Source organism: Cyprinus carpio, chromosome A17, assembly GCF_018340385.1.
Source record: "Cyprinus carpio isolate SPL01 chromosome A17, ASM1834038v1, whole genome shotgun sequence".
In the NCBI taxonomy this organism is placed as follows: domain Eukaryota; kingdom Metazoa; phylum Chordata; class Actinopteri; order Cypriniformes; family Cyprinidae; genus Cyprinus; species Cyprinus carpio.
Window position 1 is genome coordinate 19,140,703 of NC_056588.1, and position 14,225 is coordinate 19,154,927.

Genomic DNA, 14,225 nt, shown 5'->3' on the forward strand with positions numbered 1-14,225 from the left:
TTTATTTATTTTTGTTTTCTCCTGCACTGTAAATATTTTAGCACCTTCCAATAAAACACCATTTTTGGATTTTGCATCAACTTTTTGTACAGCACATCATTTCCCTTTTCCACTCCAACTGGCTGGCCTCCCTACAAAAAGTGTCTTAGAAAATAAAAATCAATCTATTGTTTTCTGTGAGTGAGTAAATGATTTTCACATCATTTTGAAGCAAAAATTCTAGGCTACTAGATCCAGGTTTGACAGTGTTGTGAACAAATGTTCTGTATGTGTTTTATGACCTTATTTCAGTGACTTCAAAATTGTAGTTTTTCACTAACCATGTATAAATGTTGTTTTCTCAAAAACACAATCATGTACATACATGCTATTTACATATTATTGTAGTCCAGTTTGTACTGAATACAGTGTTTTCAGACTTTAGCCATGTATACGTTTATAAGCAACTGAAACAAGCACAAAAGTCAGGGCATGTCAAACCTTCTCCAGGCCCCCAAAACCCCCTAGACCTCAGAGGGTTCATGTTGAGGTTATTTTAGCTTCGTACATCTAGTTTAACTGCACTGTTAAAGATGGCGATTTTTACCATTCAACTTAACTATGTGCATGTATTTTAGACACTTACATTGTTCTTGCTCCATCCATGTAATAATTGCATCCTACTATCAACTGAGTGTAATATCGACAGTATGACCCATTTCAGGAGCTGACAAAATTACGATTTTAAATCAGAGCATAGCTTACATTCACTAAAATACTGAAACGCTAATGATGCTGATTCAAAATGACAACACAGGTGATTGACAATCAAAGCATTGCATTATTATATACATTATCACAATAAATATTATTATTATAATTATAGACCAACTCAAATAAACCATATATTGTCGTATTCGTGTCTTTGTTAGTTACGTTAAATTATGGCTGGGCAGTATATCAAGTTTGTACAATATATATTGATATTTTCTTTATAAGCGATTCAATATGAGCCAATACTGTTTATATCGATATAGCTATAGTAGTTTGATACGAGCGCATTTGAAAATATAGTGGATGACACAGACTGAGCTGCTGCAGAGAAAGTGCATAATCCAATTTGTTCTTAACAGGCCTTTAAAAACTGGAAAGACATAGTTTATAATTTCGTTTCGCATATTAGTTTAAGCGGCTCGACCCGTCATTTGCTATGACAGAAAGGCTGTGTGTGCCGCTGACAGAGACACTAGGCTACTCACGCTGTTTAATGTCTTTGAGATGTGCGGTCTTCCTGAATGCTTAACTTACATTTGACAGGTATATTCTCCATCTGTAAACGTTAGAAAGCCATGGAAAATTTTCATTTTTCTGTCAGAAGTGAACCTTCTGCTTTGGGATTCTTCGCTAAACTCCACAGATGTCACTTCAGTGAACGAGCACTGCCGCGTGAATGAGCGCCAAACAGACAGAGCTCAATTAAATAGGAGCACAATAATTCTGACTAAAATGTACATTTTGCTGAAATATTTTTAGTTGGACAATCAATGTGACGTAGAATTTTAAACCTACAAGTAAGTCTATTTTTATGATAGCACTGACTGTAAAGTGACTGTAATGGGGAAATCAAAATAGCCAAACACAGCGCTTTTGTTCCATGCCCTCTTGGGACCCAGAGAGAGAGAAAACCACTCTCCTGTCAAGATTTTTGGAAACCAGATTCTCCACCCGGCCCTCCTCTGGGGAAGGCAGAGGTGCATCCCTCTCTCTCTCTGCCTGCCTGTCCCGAGGCCTCTTGCTCTTCCACTCAGGTTGACGGGGGCCTGGACAGGTGGGGCGGCCTGCCTAAGCCCAGCTCCAAGGGGGCCACTTGCTTGAGGCTGCTGTGGATGCGGCATGGAAGTGGGGGTGGACGCAGAGGGCCGCCCTCAGCGATGTGCAGGCTGGGGTGCTGCGGCCGGGTGCCCACTGAGGCAGAACGTTGGACCGCTTCATTCTGCTCCTGTGCAGCCAAGAACTGCTGGGCCATGTTCTAGACTGCGTCGCCGAAAAGGCCGGTCTGGGACACAGGGACCTTGAGGAACCAAACTTTTTCGGTGTCCCACATGTCGACCAGACAACCAGGGGTTGACGCTCCTGGACCACAAGTGTGGACATCGCACGACCCAGAGAACTCACGGTGACCTTCGCGGCTCGAAGCGAAGATCAGTTGTGGTTCAGAGCTCTTTTAGAACTTCTGGATCATGACCAGCCTCGTGCAGGTCCCTCAGTGCTTTAGCCTGAAGAACCTGCAGTAACTTCGTAGTGTGTAAGGTGGAGGCAGCTTCTCCACAGGCCATATAAGCATCAACAGACAGGTCAAACAAGTACCTACAGACCTAGGAAGGAACCCCGCGTACCCCCTAGCTGCACCACCGTCGAGAGTGGTGAGGGGGGAGTTGTTAGCAGTTCAGTTTCCAGCAGAAAAAGGTGCCATCCACAACCTGGTAAGTCCCTCATGCACCTCCGGGAACAATGGCACCGAAGAACCAATCATCCAACCTTGAGGGCTCGGGACACGGTGGAGGTCTCCACTCGAGCCCTACCCTCACGGCAGCCCAGAAAAGGATAGCCATTATTTCCGGATCAGATTCAGGCATTGCTACGGTCCCGGAGGACAGCAGCGCAGCCGAATCTTCCTCTCCAGAAAGCTCCGGCTAATCCTCCAATGCAGCGATCAACATCTGGTCATTGGGAGGAGCACCAAAGGATACTGCTGGTATGCTTCTTGTAGAGGGCCCAGCACATTCCATTGGCAGATCAACTGGTTGCGGAGTGCAAGAGGAGTGATGGTCCCCTGAGGGCTGGTTCCCTGGAGGGTTTGCCATCACTGTTATCCTCAGACCGCTCGTGCTACTGCCTGAAGTAGCCCCCGCCTGACTGCCGCCGTGACGAGAACTAGATCAAGGCAGAGAAAACGGAGGTCTGCCCCTTTGAAGAAATGGAGCTTAGCCCGCGACTCCGAGATGATCATCTTCCCGCAATGAGAACATGACTCGTCCACAAACGCCACCTCAGCGTGCTAAATGTCCAGGTACGTGAGGCAGCGATTGTTACCAACACCCAGCGCCAGGTAACAACCGCATTCAGAAACGCCTGGGTGATACATTGTCTATAGCAAGATCCACATTGTCTTTACAAAGATGTAACGTTGAGTTTGCCACACAACATCGTCTTTAAAAAAACGCTCCCGTGAATGCTCTTTTAGGGAAAAAGCTCTTTTAGCATGCTGAAGGACATAGGGGAGATGGCCGCCTGGAACACAAAGAGGGGGTAGTGCAGCCTTATGTGTGCAACCCACTCGACATAGTAAACCATCACAGCTGAATCGCCGTACCGCCAACACGAAGAGCTCTCAAAGAGCGCGCTGAACTCATTCAGTCTTAATCTCAGTACAGTAGTCAGAAGCAGAACGATGTGATTGCTCAGCTCCGATGCGATTGTGTTAACTCGGCTCCAAAACATTGCCTACTTATACTCACGCTGTGATCAGCAGCAGCTGGATGCAATAATCGCATGCCAATGTGCATTGGCTCATTTAGTTTACACTCAAAGTAGATTGGTCTCTCTAAGCAAGATCCCAATTTGTTGGTCACCGACGTGATGTCGAGAGTGACCGCATGAAAGGGAACCGAATATCACTTCATGTGTGTGTGAAAATCAACATGTAAGCCTATGCAACAACATGCCACTTCAACTGTTTCTGCAGTTCCTGTTTTATAGTTTGTGGTTTATACATGACTGGCTAACTTGAGTAGTGCACACTGTGACTGTACTGGCACTTCAGTATTACTGTTCTTGACAGACTCTTTTTACGGATTATATACCGATATCGGTATAGTATTGGTATAATATATACCGATATACTGATCTGAGAACCATATACCGATCTGAGAATCAATCAATCAATCAATCAATCATTATTGGGACACTTTTTGATAGGGGCCTGTGCACCCGGAACTGATGAAAAGTTAGAAATGCTACTGGTTTATCCTGATAAACACAACATTAATTGTCAGTCAAAAAGTATCTGCCAAGGACACAAAATGCACTGCTTAAAATGAAAGAAAAAGGTCAGGAAATATTTGGTGCATGGCAAACAACATGCAATCTCCCATTTCAGATTAAGAATAACAAAAAGAGAGAAAGAACACGTGCATGGTATTTCTTAAAATTATGAGCAACTAAAAAGCAAAACAATTCTTCCATTGTCAAACACTATAAATGCACACCCAGCTTCCACTAAAGTTACTTAAAGGTAGGGTAGGTGATTTTAGAAAGCCTAGCAATAGCAAGCTAGCTTTGAAAGCAAGATCACACCCCCCATGCAACTCATTTTCCAAAGCCACGCCTCCTCCAAAACACATCAACATGCTCAGGCAGGCCAGATAACCAGCGACAAGATGAGAGACGGCATTGGTGGAGGGTTGAATGCAACACTGTCAGATTACAGATCACATCTCAAGTCACCGATGAGAAAACATCAACACACAAAGCGCATAATATTACAATAATAACGCCTTCCATTCTCACTCAGTCTGCAATAGTGCAATGGAATGCGCTGATGACATATCATGTCTGTGTGAACAGGGTGCATGGAGGTATGCAAATACACATGTTGACAGGTAGGTAAGACAGCCTATCGTAGCCCTCGGACTGAGGGATATGGATGGATAAACATTTTATGGTCCTATGCCTTTCACAGGGGATATAAATACATCTTTAGATGACTCAACTTAGTGATTGCTATCGGGAGGTGAAGACACTTTAAAGTCACTCCCTTTTTTCCTACCTTTTTTTTTATCCTGAACATTCCCAGGATGGAATATATATATTTTGATGGAATGGGAGGGAAGTGATCTGATATCTGTTCAAAAATACAAAAGTGTACTTTAGAGTCATTATATTGGAAATGTTGGTTATAGCATTATTCAGTTCTTGGATTATTCAGTTTATTACTAATTAATTTTTGTTTTTACATTTATTGTATCTAGAAACTTGATTATCTGTCCAAAACTCAAATCTAGGATTTAATTTGACTGTGAAGCATTTCATATGTGCCAAGTCTGTGAAAACAAGTCTAAACATACACAGAAGTGGTATAAAACCACAAAGCTGCGTTTATACAAACCTTTCTTAGCAGGAAACAGTGAATCGCTCACTTGAAAGTTGACTGTTTCATTCTTGTGCCCAGTCGATAAAACATGAGACACGAGCTGCCTCACAACTACAAATGCACAAAATACAGATTTTCAAATTGACTAGTCGGAGGTTGCCAAGAAGACTAATCCGTCCTATGGTAGTCCTATATAATTTTGGTTTCAACTGACCCTGAACATATACATTTCTTAGGAGAAATTTAAATCAGATTTGTCAACTCAAAATCTCTGGGACTCTGAATAGAAAATCTGATGTTTTACCAAGTGTTTCTTCCAAATATTTCATATTAGAATGAGTTAAGACTGAGAATTTCCCCAGATTTCTTTCAGGTAACTAAAACAACATGCTTCTTTTGGTAAAATCAGATTAATAATTGATTTTATCCAAGTCAAATTATAATGTAATGTGACATATATAAATTTGATCAGAGAAATTTGATGGTTTACCTTATGATTGCATTGCAAAATCTGAGATTTGTTAATAATTCAATTCAAATTTATTATGGAACAATTAACAAAAAAATTCCAAATTTTTCAACATTTTATTTTGGATAAAAAAAATGTATGTACATTTAACCAGTAAAAATCCAATAACCTGGATAATAACATGTTAATTAAGTAGACCTTTTTCAACACTACGCAGAGTAGTGACGGGGAGTCGACTCCAAAAGACTCTGAATAGCCCTAGTGTCAGAGTCGACTCTGTTGTTGTGACCGAAACCACTCACTTATTCAATGATTCTATATTCTGTATTGTGCATGGCAGTTGATTGCTCTGTTTCGTTCACAAGGAGTGGACGAAATTAAGGGAGAAATTTGGACACTGATGTATTATGCCATGCGTCAGAGAGCTGGAGCTGTCGCAGAAATATCTTTCTCACATGCGTGTATCCTACATGCAGCTTACATTAACTTTATTTTGTAATTACCTCCATGCCAGCTTTGTAGTTTAATTGTTACATTAATGCAGTAAGTATACATTTGTTTTCCATGGTTAACCTATGTGTTCATAATCATTAAACTAACCATAAATCGTTAAAAACTCACATCAAGAATAAACAAATCAATAAGTGTACATTATTGTGTGCATTTTGTATGCATTATTTATTTTTAATATTTTTTACTCTCCTGTTCATGCAGCTTTTAAGACAATGGGCATATGCGTTTAGAGCCATTACCCGACCATTAAAATAAGATAAAATATTTGACCACGGCTGTTTCTTGTGACTTTTCCCTATGTAAAATAAGGTATTAGCAACAGCAACAACATTGATGATTTCAAGGTAATGCCATCACTAATTTGGATTAATCTGGACAGTCGCACTGAACATGTGGTTTTAATTGTGGGAATTTAAGGCATTGTGTTGGGGAGAAGAAAAAAAAATCATTAAGTGTAATCTTGAATTACTGCTGAAACTGTTGCGATGTAAATAAATTAATATGAGGTGGAAGCCAGGAGTCAGAGATGATGATAAAAAAAAAAAAAAAAAAAAAAAAATCCTGGAATCGAACACCCCTATAAAAGTCATGGTTTTACATAAAACCTCTACAGTAGCTTGTCGGAAATATATATATATATATATATATATATATACATACTGTAAAATATGTTAATATGAGAAAAAACATAAAATATGATAAATTAAGAACTCCTCCCTTTGTGTTGGCCCATATATTTTTTTATACAATTTAAAAATGTTTATTTGATTTTCTTTATGACTAGTTGTACTGACAAATTGCACACTTGCAACTAACTATTAATATGATTGAATACTATTTGTACTTGGCGTAAATAGCCTCTCCCTTTTGTCTGGTTCTCAAACCCTGGTTTTCTTTTAGTTACCTGTAAGAAACCTGAGAAAATTCAAATTTTTATCTCATTTTAAAATAAAATATTTGGAAGATAAACCTGGTAAAACATCAGATTTTCTATTCAGAGTCACAGAGAGTTAGAGTTGACCAACCTCAAAAATTCAACAAGAACAAATTTGATATAAATGTCTCCTAAGAAATGTATCTGTTCAGGGTCAGTTGAAAGCAAAATTATATAGGACTTCCTAAGGACAGATGAGACAACTAGTCTTCTAGGCAACCCCCGACTAGTCGATTTGAAAATTTGTATTTTGTGCATTTGTAGTTGTGAGGCAGCACGTGTCTCATGTTCAATCGACTGTGCACAAGAACGAACAGTCAACTGTCAAGCGTGCGATTCACTGTTTCCTGCTAATAAAGGTTTGTGAAAAAATACAGATGTTTCAGAAGTGTTAATGGAACCAAATGACTTAAAAAACATCTAGATTGAATATTTTTTTCATGTCAATCTGCTTCTTTGAACAATGATGGTTCTTCAATTAACTGATTGAGTCCACTAGAAAGCTGCATCTTCAAATGTGGTTTGTTTTGACCATGGGCTTGGAAAAAAAACACATTCTCTGATGTTAGGATACAAACTAAAGGAACAAAGAATCTCATACTCGATCAAATCAAACTGGGTAAGGAGAAAGAAAAAAAGGGCATTCATTTTTAAACATCAAAGAAAGAAAGTAGAACATTTGAGCTTGCAGTGAATCACATGGCAGGCAGCAGTCCAGAGCACTGGAACACACCACTACATATATTATAACAAATGAGGAACTCAGCATCTCAAAACTCATCTATTAGTCTTCAGGCAAATAATCCAATCTGAGTCCTCCTCAAAAACATTAAATTTCAGATTTTCCTCAAATAAAGTGTGTTTTGTTCCACTGCTGAACTTGAAATCGAACTGAAAAACACAGATAACAGTTTGAAACGCCACTACAATACACAGCACAAGGACAGCACAACAATGTCCAATGCAGCAGATCCTGTCGACACACTATCTCAGACAAAAGCTCAGCGTGATCGGCGTCCTGCTGTTCCCTGAGCCAGAGCTGCTCTCCACAACCCGTTTCTTCTCAGCAGAAGCTCAACCATCACCTACTGCAACAAAAACAAGCTTTTGCCTTTGAGCTGAGCGCCAACAAAAAGATGCAGAGTGTTTTATTAGCACAGCCGACGGATGCAAGGAAGAAAAAGACAAGACAATATTGAGGGTCAATATTCATTTGTTTTGTCTAAACCAGAATTTATCAACAAACTGTGGTCAAGATTTGGACCCAAGATTGGCTCAATCCAAACCTTAAATCCGTTCTCAGAATTGTCAAAATAGGAAACTATAAAACAAAGTCTTCACATACTTTTCAATCGGGAACAGAAGTGGCATAAAAGTACTTACACAAGATTCAGTGAATCAGCCTATGTATCTGCCACTTTTTCAGTCTTGTTCACAGCCGACAGAAAGCAAAGCACACGTTGATGATAACTAGTCATAGTGTAAAGACGGCTTTAGAGCAATTTCTTGCTTTCTTATTTTACAATTACTAAAACTCAACAGAGAAATTTGTTGTTAAAATCTAATACTGCATATGTTTGGTCAAAAATGCAGTTTATTTCTTTTTAATCATGAGATTCTACTGAATAATCTGATAATAGTATTGTAGAGAATATTTTGGTTATTTATAATGTAGTATTAGGCGCCAAGCACTGAAGGTGCGAATGCTCCTTTTGTATCCGTTAGTTTTCTTCTTCTTCATCTACTCAGAAAGTCTATGGTAGTCCATAGAACTGCTTGCGGGAAAGTAATGAAATTTTGCACACAGACAGAGGACAGTCTCGACATTAACCATAGCAAAGTTTGGAGTCTCTAACTCAAACCCTCTAGCACCTCTAGTTCTTCAGCTTCATTCATTGCACCCAAAGACAAACTGCAGTGCTTTACAACTATAGGACAGGAAGAGTTAAATAAACTTATCACTGCATCTAAACCAACAACATGTTTATTAGATCCTGTACCCACTAAATTACTGAAAGAGTTGTTACCTGTAGCAGAAGAACCATTTCAATGTTATTAACTCGTCATTATCTTTAGGTCGCATCCCAAAACCATTCAAGTTGGCGGTTATTAAGCCTCTTATTAAGAGAACACAACTAGATCTTAGTGAACTGGCAAATTACAGACCCATTTCAAATCTTCCGTTTAAGTATAAAAAATTTTAAAATGTTGTGTCTGCTCAATTGTGCTCCTTCCTACAAAAAATGATCTCTATGAAGAATTTTCCCCACCATAGCACAGAAACTGCACTTGTTAAAATTACAAATGACTTGCTTCTTGCGTCAGACCAAGGCTGAATCTCATTGCTAGTTTTACTTGATATTAGTGCTTCATTCGACACCATGGATCACGACATACGCATAGATCAATTACAAAACTATACAGGTATTCAAGGGCAGGCTTTAATATGGTTTAGATCCTACCTGTCCAATCGCTACCACTTTGTTTATTTAAATGAGGAGTCATCTCTATTACCAGTAAAATATAGAGTGCCACAAGGATCGGTCCTAGGTCCTCTGCTATTTTCAATATACGTGTTGCCCCTTGGTAATGTTATTAGAAAATATGGGATTAGTTTCCACTGTTATGCTGATGTTATGCTCAACTATATATCACAATGAGACCAGATGAAACTTCTAAATTATTTAAGCTAATTTGGATAAGACAGAGATATTACTTATTGGACCAAAAACAGTACACAGAATCTCTTGGATTACAATTTACAACTAGACGGATGTACTGTTACTTCCTCTATAATCAAACATCTGGGTGTTGAAAATCATATTTCCCATGTTACAAAAACAGCATTGTTCCATCTTAGAAACATTGCCAAGCTACGAAACATGTTACCTGTTTCTGATGCAGAAAAGCTAGTTCATGCATTCATGACCTCTAGACTGGACTATTGTAATGCATTCCTAGGTGGTTGTCCTGCATCTTCAATTAACAAGCTACAGGTAGTCCAAAATGCAGGGGCTAGAGTCCTTACCAGGTCAAGAAAATATGATTATATTACCTCAATTTTACAGTCTCTGCACTAGCTAACTATTATGGCTGCATGATTAATTGAACACAATTAATCGCGATTTTGTCAGTAAAGCCGGTTCTGTGATTAGTAGTAAATCTCAATCACCTGCTTTCAGGTGGAGCAGCATTAACTACACAGAGCTGTAGCTCTCCAACAAGCTATGCAAAATCGCATTCAAAATCTCAGATGATATAATCGTAGGATTATGAAATCGACGAAATCGTTCGCGATAATAACAGCTGTTTGCGTATCTTCTCAGTGAACTATGGCTCTGTGTAGTAAATGCTGCTCCATCAGAGAGCACTTGAAAATACCACATTTAATAACATGTTTTTACTCCTAACTCACTTCATAAAGTCATTCGAGTGTTTGAAATAAATTATTCTGTGAGATGTGGCTTCTTAGAATAATTCAATCGGCACACAATATTTCACTGTATTCTAAGCAGTGATAATGGCTATATCGATTATCATTTCATTTTAGATATACTTTATTATGATGAAAATTATAATAATAATAATAACTCATATATTGCCATAGTCGTGTGTTTATTAGTCACGTTGAATCAATGAAAGCAGTTAAATCTTCTGTTTATTTAGCTGCAACGATATTTGGATTTGGATTTTCAGCGCAAGAGGACCCTCTGGCCTTTGGATGGAGATTTACTACTAATCACAGAACTGTGCTTCACTGAAAGATACGCATTACAATCGCAGCTTCTGCCTAATCATGATTTATTGCCTTTGAGATTTAATTTCGATTAATTGTGCAGCCCTACTACCTATGAAGTGACGTATCAGTAACAAAATATTATTACTTACCTACAAGGCCCTTAATTGTTTAGCTCCTGTGTACCAACTAGTCTTCTACCACGCTACAATCCATCACGCTCCCTAAGGTCGCAAAATTCTGGACTTTTGGTAGTACCTAGGATGATTGATAGGGATTGACATCCCGTGGCAACTAGGATTTATTTATTATAGTTTGATTAAACCGCTAATTAATTTTTCTGTACATTTCTGCCATCTGTACATAAACTAACAGTCTCCACTGATTATCTACTACTTAATACTGTAGAAACTTAATTTTCTGTAACCTTGCTTTGCAGCAAATTGTATCGTAAAATGCACTATACAAATAAACTTGAATTCAATTTAATTGAACTCCATTGGATCTGCAAACTGTCAGCGAAATCTCATAACTCCACTCGCCTCCATTCAGAATGAAGCATCGCACAGAGTCTGGATCTTCGCTTGTTTGCAATGCAAGAGTAAATAAAGTGTGTGTGTGTGTTTGAAGAGTGGAGAAGATTCTTTTGCCATCTAGTTGTAACCAATGTACTTTTGTACATTTTAAAAATCCTGTGCATAGTGCTTCATCTTTTACAGTATATCATGAGATTTTGGCCAAGTTTATTAAACAACAAGAAAATCCGAGCTCTCATATAGCTACATTAAACTTTATAACCTGTAAGTTGATGAAAACGTGATGCGATGCACTCACTGCCTCAGACGCGGCTGTTAATGAAGGGCAAAACAGATATTGCCATTAATCGCTGGTCAAAAACTGTTAACTCCATTTGAGCTAGATTTTCATAAAATGTTAAGTTCAAGTGTCTGATAAAGCAACAATACCACCTCTGATGATGCAGTCTTTAATTAAAATAAATAAATAAATAAATAACCCCCCCCCCTTTTGTATTTATTTTTTGTGTATATATATTTCAGTGCTTAGTGGTGTGGCGTGGGATTTTATTTATTTATCAACTGTGCCGTGGCAAAAAAAAGAAAAGTTGGGAAACACTGCTCTAGAGATCTAAGCCATGAACAACTGTGAAATTACAACATTACAAAAAAATTTTTAAAGAACACCTGTGGTGAAATGTTTTTAACGTTTTTAACATTTTTTACTAGTCAGTCTGGAGGTGTTAATATCCTTAAAGACAAACCATGTGCAAATTTATCACTCAGTGCTACTGCTGAGCATTTTTTCCTTAAAACTAAAGCGTACCAAAGAAAGTCTCAAAAATGCAGTTTGAAACAGCCCATATTCTACTGTTACAAACATTTAACCAATCCCATCAACTTCCTGGGTGGGGATTTTCATATCATTAGCAAAGCATTTCTACTTAAGGATGCTGATTTTAGCAGATACATGTCTTAGATGGTAAACTGGAACACGGTTTATGTAAGATTAGTACACATTATTAGCTGTCTGATAACAGTCAAGTTAAAGGCTAATGATATTAATTAATGTTACATCTCTGAGGTTGTAGAGTATGATGCATAAAATGCATTACCATTATGATGTAATGTGTATTTTGCAGATGCTTTTTATGCGTAAATTCAAATGCATATTAAAGAGCTAGTTCAGCCAAAAACGAAGATTTTGTTTATTTACTCACCCTCAGGCCATCCAAGATGCAGGTGACTTTTTTTTTTCTTCAGTTTACCAGTAAAGAAGTTTTTAGCTGAAACCATGGTCCTTGGTGATTCATAAAATGCAAGTCAGTAGCTGCTCTTCTTTGAGAGAGAAAAAAAAAAAAAAAACTTATCAAGGAACACAAAATGAATTCCTGTAACTCCTGACAATATATTGAGGTCTAATGAAATGAAGCGATTTGTGTGTGCAGGAAACTGAACATTATTTTCAACATTATTACCTGTAATCTATAGCCTCAGGTAACGAGTAAATCCAATTATTTTTTGTGAGCTTGTTCTTTTGGACAGTTTGTTTCGACGAACTGGTTCAATTCACTATTTCGTTCACGTAAACATGCAATGACGTATACGCAATTATATTATTAAAGCATCCAAAAAGGATGTGAAATGTGGATGTTTTAAGCACCTAGCATGAATAAACATCTTCATCAGCTCACCTTTTTACATAAACAATGAGAAACCATAAAAAACTTTAATTTCGCCCCTTCATTCAAGTGCTCAATTCACGCATATGCTTATTACTGGCATCATCCATCGTCAATCTGAGTCAGAACTGTTTCATCAGTTCAGTGTGTTTTGGCTCATTTCGAGTTGGAGTGACTGTCAGGCATGCCCAAAATTAACTTGTAGATCTGTGCTGCTCGAGACGTGAACTGTTTCAGACAGTTCAGTCTGCTTTGGTGACCTGGTTCAACTACTTCACCATAAAGAACCGGTTAAAAAGAATGATTCATTCGCAAACCGGACATCACTCCAGACTGTTTGCCTGAGGCTGTGGATTACAGGTATCAATGCTGTAAATAATGTTCAGTTTCTCCCTCAGACCGATATTTTTTGCTTCATAAGACTACAATATATCATCAGGAGCCATGGGTATTTATTTTGTGTTCCTTGATATGTTTTGTCTTATTCTCAAAGACAGTGAGCCGCTAACTTGCATTTTATGAATCACCAAGGCCAAAGGTTTCAGCTAAAAATCTTCTTTACTGTTCTACTCAAAAAAAAAAAAAAAAAAAAAAAAAAAATCTTGGATGGCCAGAGGGTGAGTAAATTAACAGCAAGTTGTCATTTTGGATGAGCTATCCCTTTAACCAGTTTTATAGAATGTGATCAGAGCATAGGCTCAATAACAGGAAAACTTTCATGAATAAGGATTTGAGTTCTGGGAGAGCGCTTGGAACTTTAGACGGAACAATTCAGAATACTGGCTTGGAATCAGTCATGCACATTGTTGATTTCCAGTGCCGGACACTTGAATGTGTGTGTTTGCCACTGAGTGAGGAGGATGTGAAGAGCAGGTGTGCTGTACAGCTCCCATGTGAACACACCACCGACAGGAAGATCAGTCTTCATAGAGAAGGCATACACAGGATGTACAAACCATTCTGCACGGGAACAAAGATGAGCTCAAACCCTGAGTGCTGGGCCCCTACTGTACTAAGTGACAGCAGAACTGCATATTTATTACATAAATGTATCTGACAAAGTCACTTCAGCCATAAATCATTTCAACACATGGCTTTGTACATTGAGCATGTGGTAAAATTAGAAAACTGATCGTGATAGGTGGTCTTAAGGGAATTGACCTGCCTGTGTTAACAAGCATTTGAAGGGAAACCACCTGAAGTTCACAATGACTAGATTAGCATGGGCCTCTCCATCTGCTGCAC

The 14,225-nt window shown here is 38.4% G+C and overlaps 1 protein-coding gene across 4 annotated transcripts in view; it reads right to left on the reverse strand.

Annotated features, from left to right (window-relative positions):
* LOC109080080 (serine/threonine-protein kinase D3-like) overlaps nt 1-14,225 on the reverse strand; it is an 85,534-nt gene that overhangs the window by 41,286 nt on the left and 30,023 nt on the right. The gene's annotated exons all lie outside the window — the stretch shown is intronic.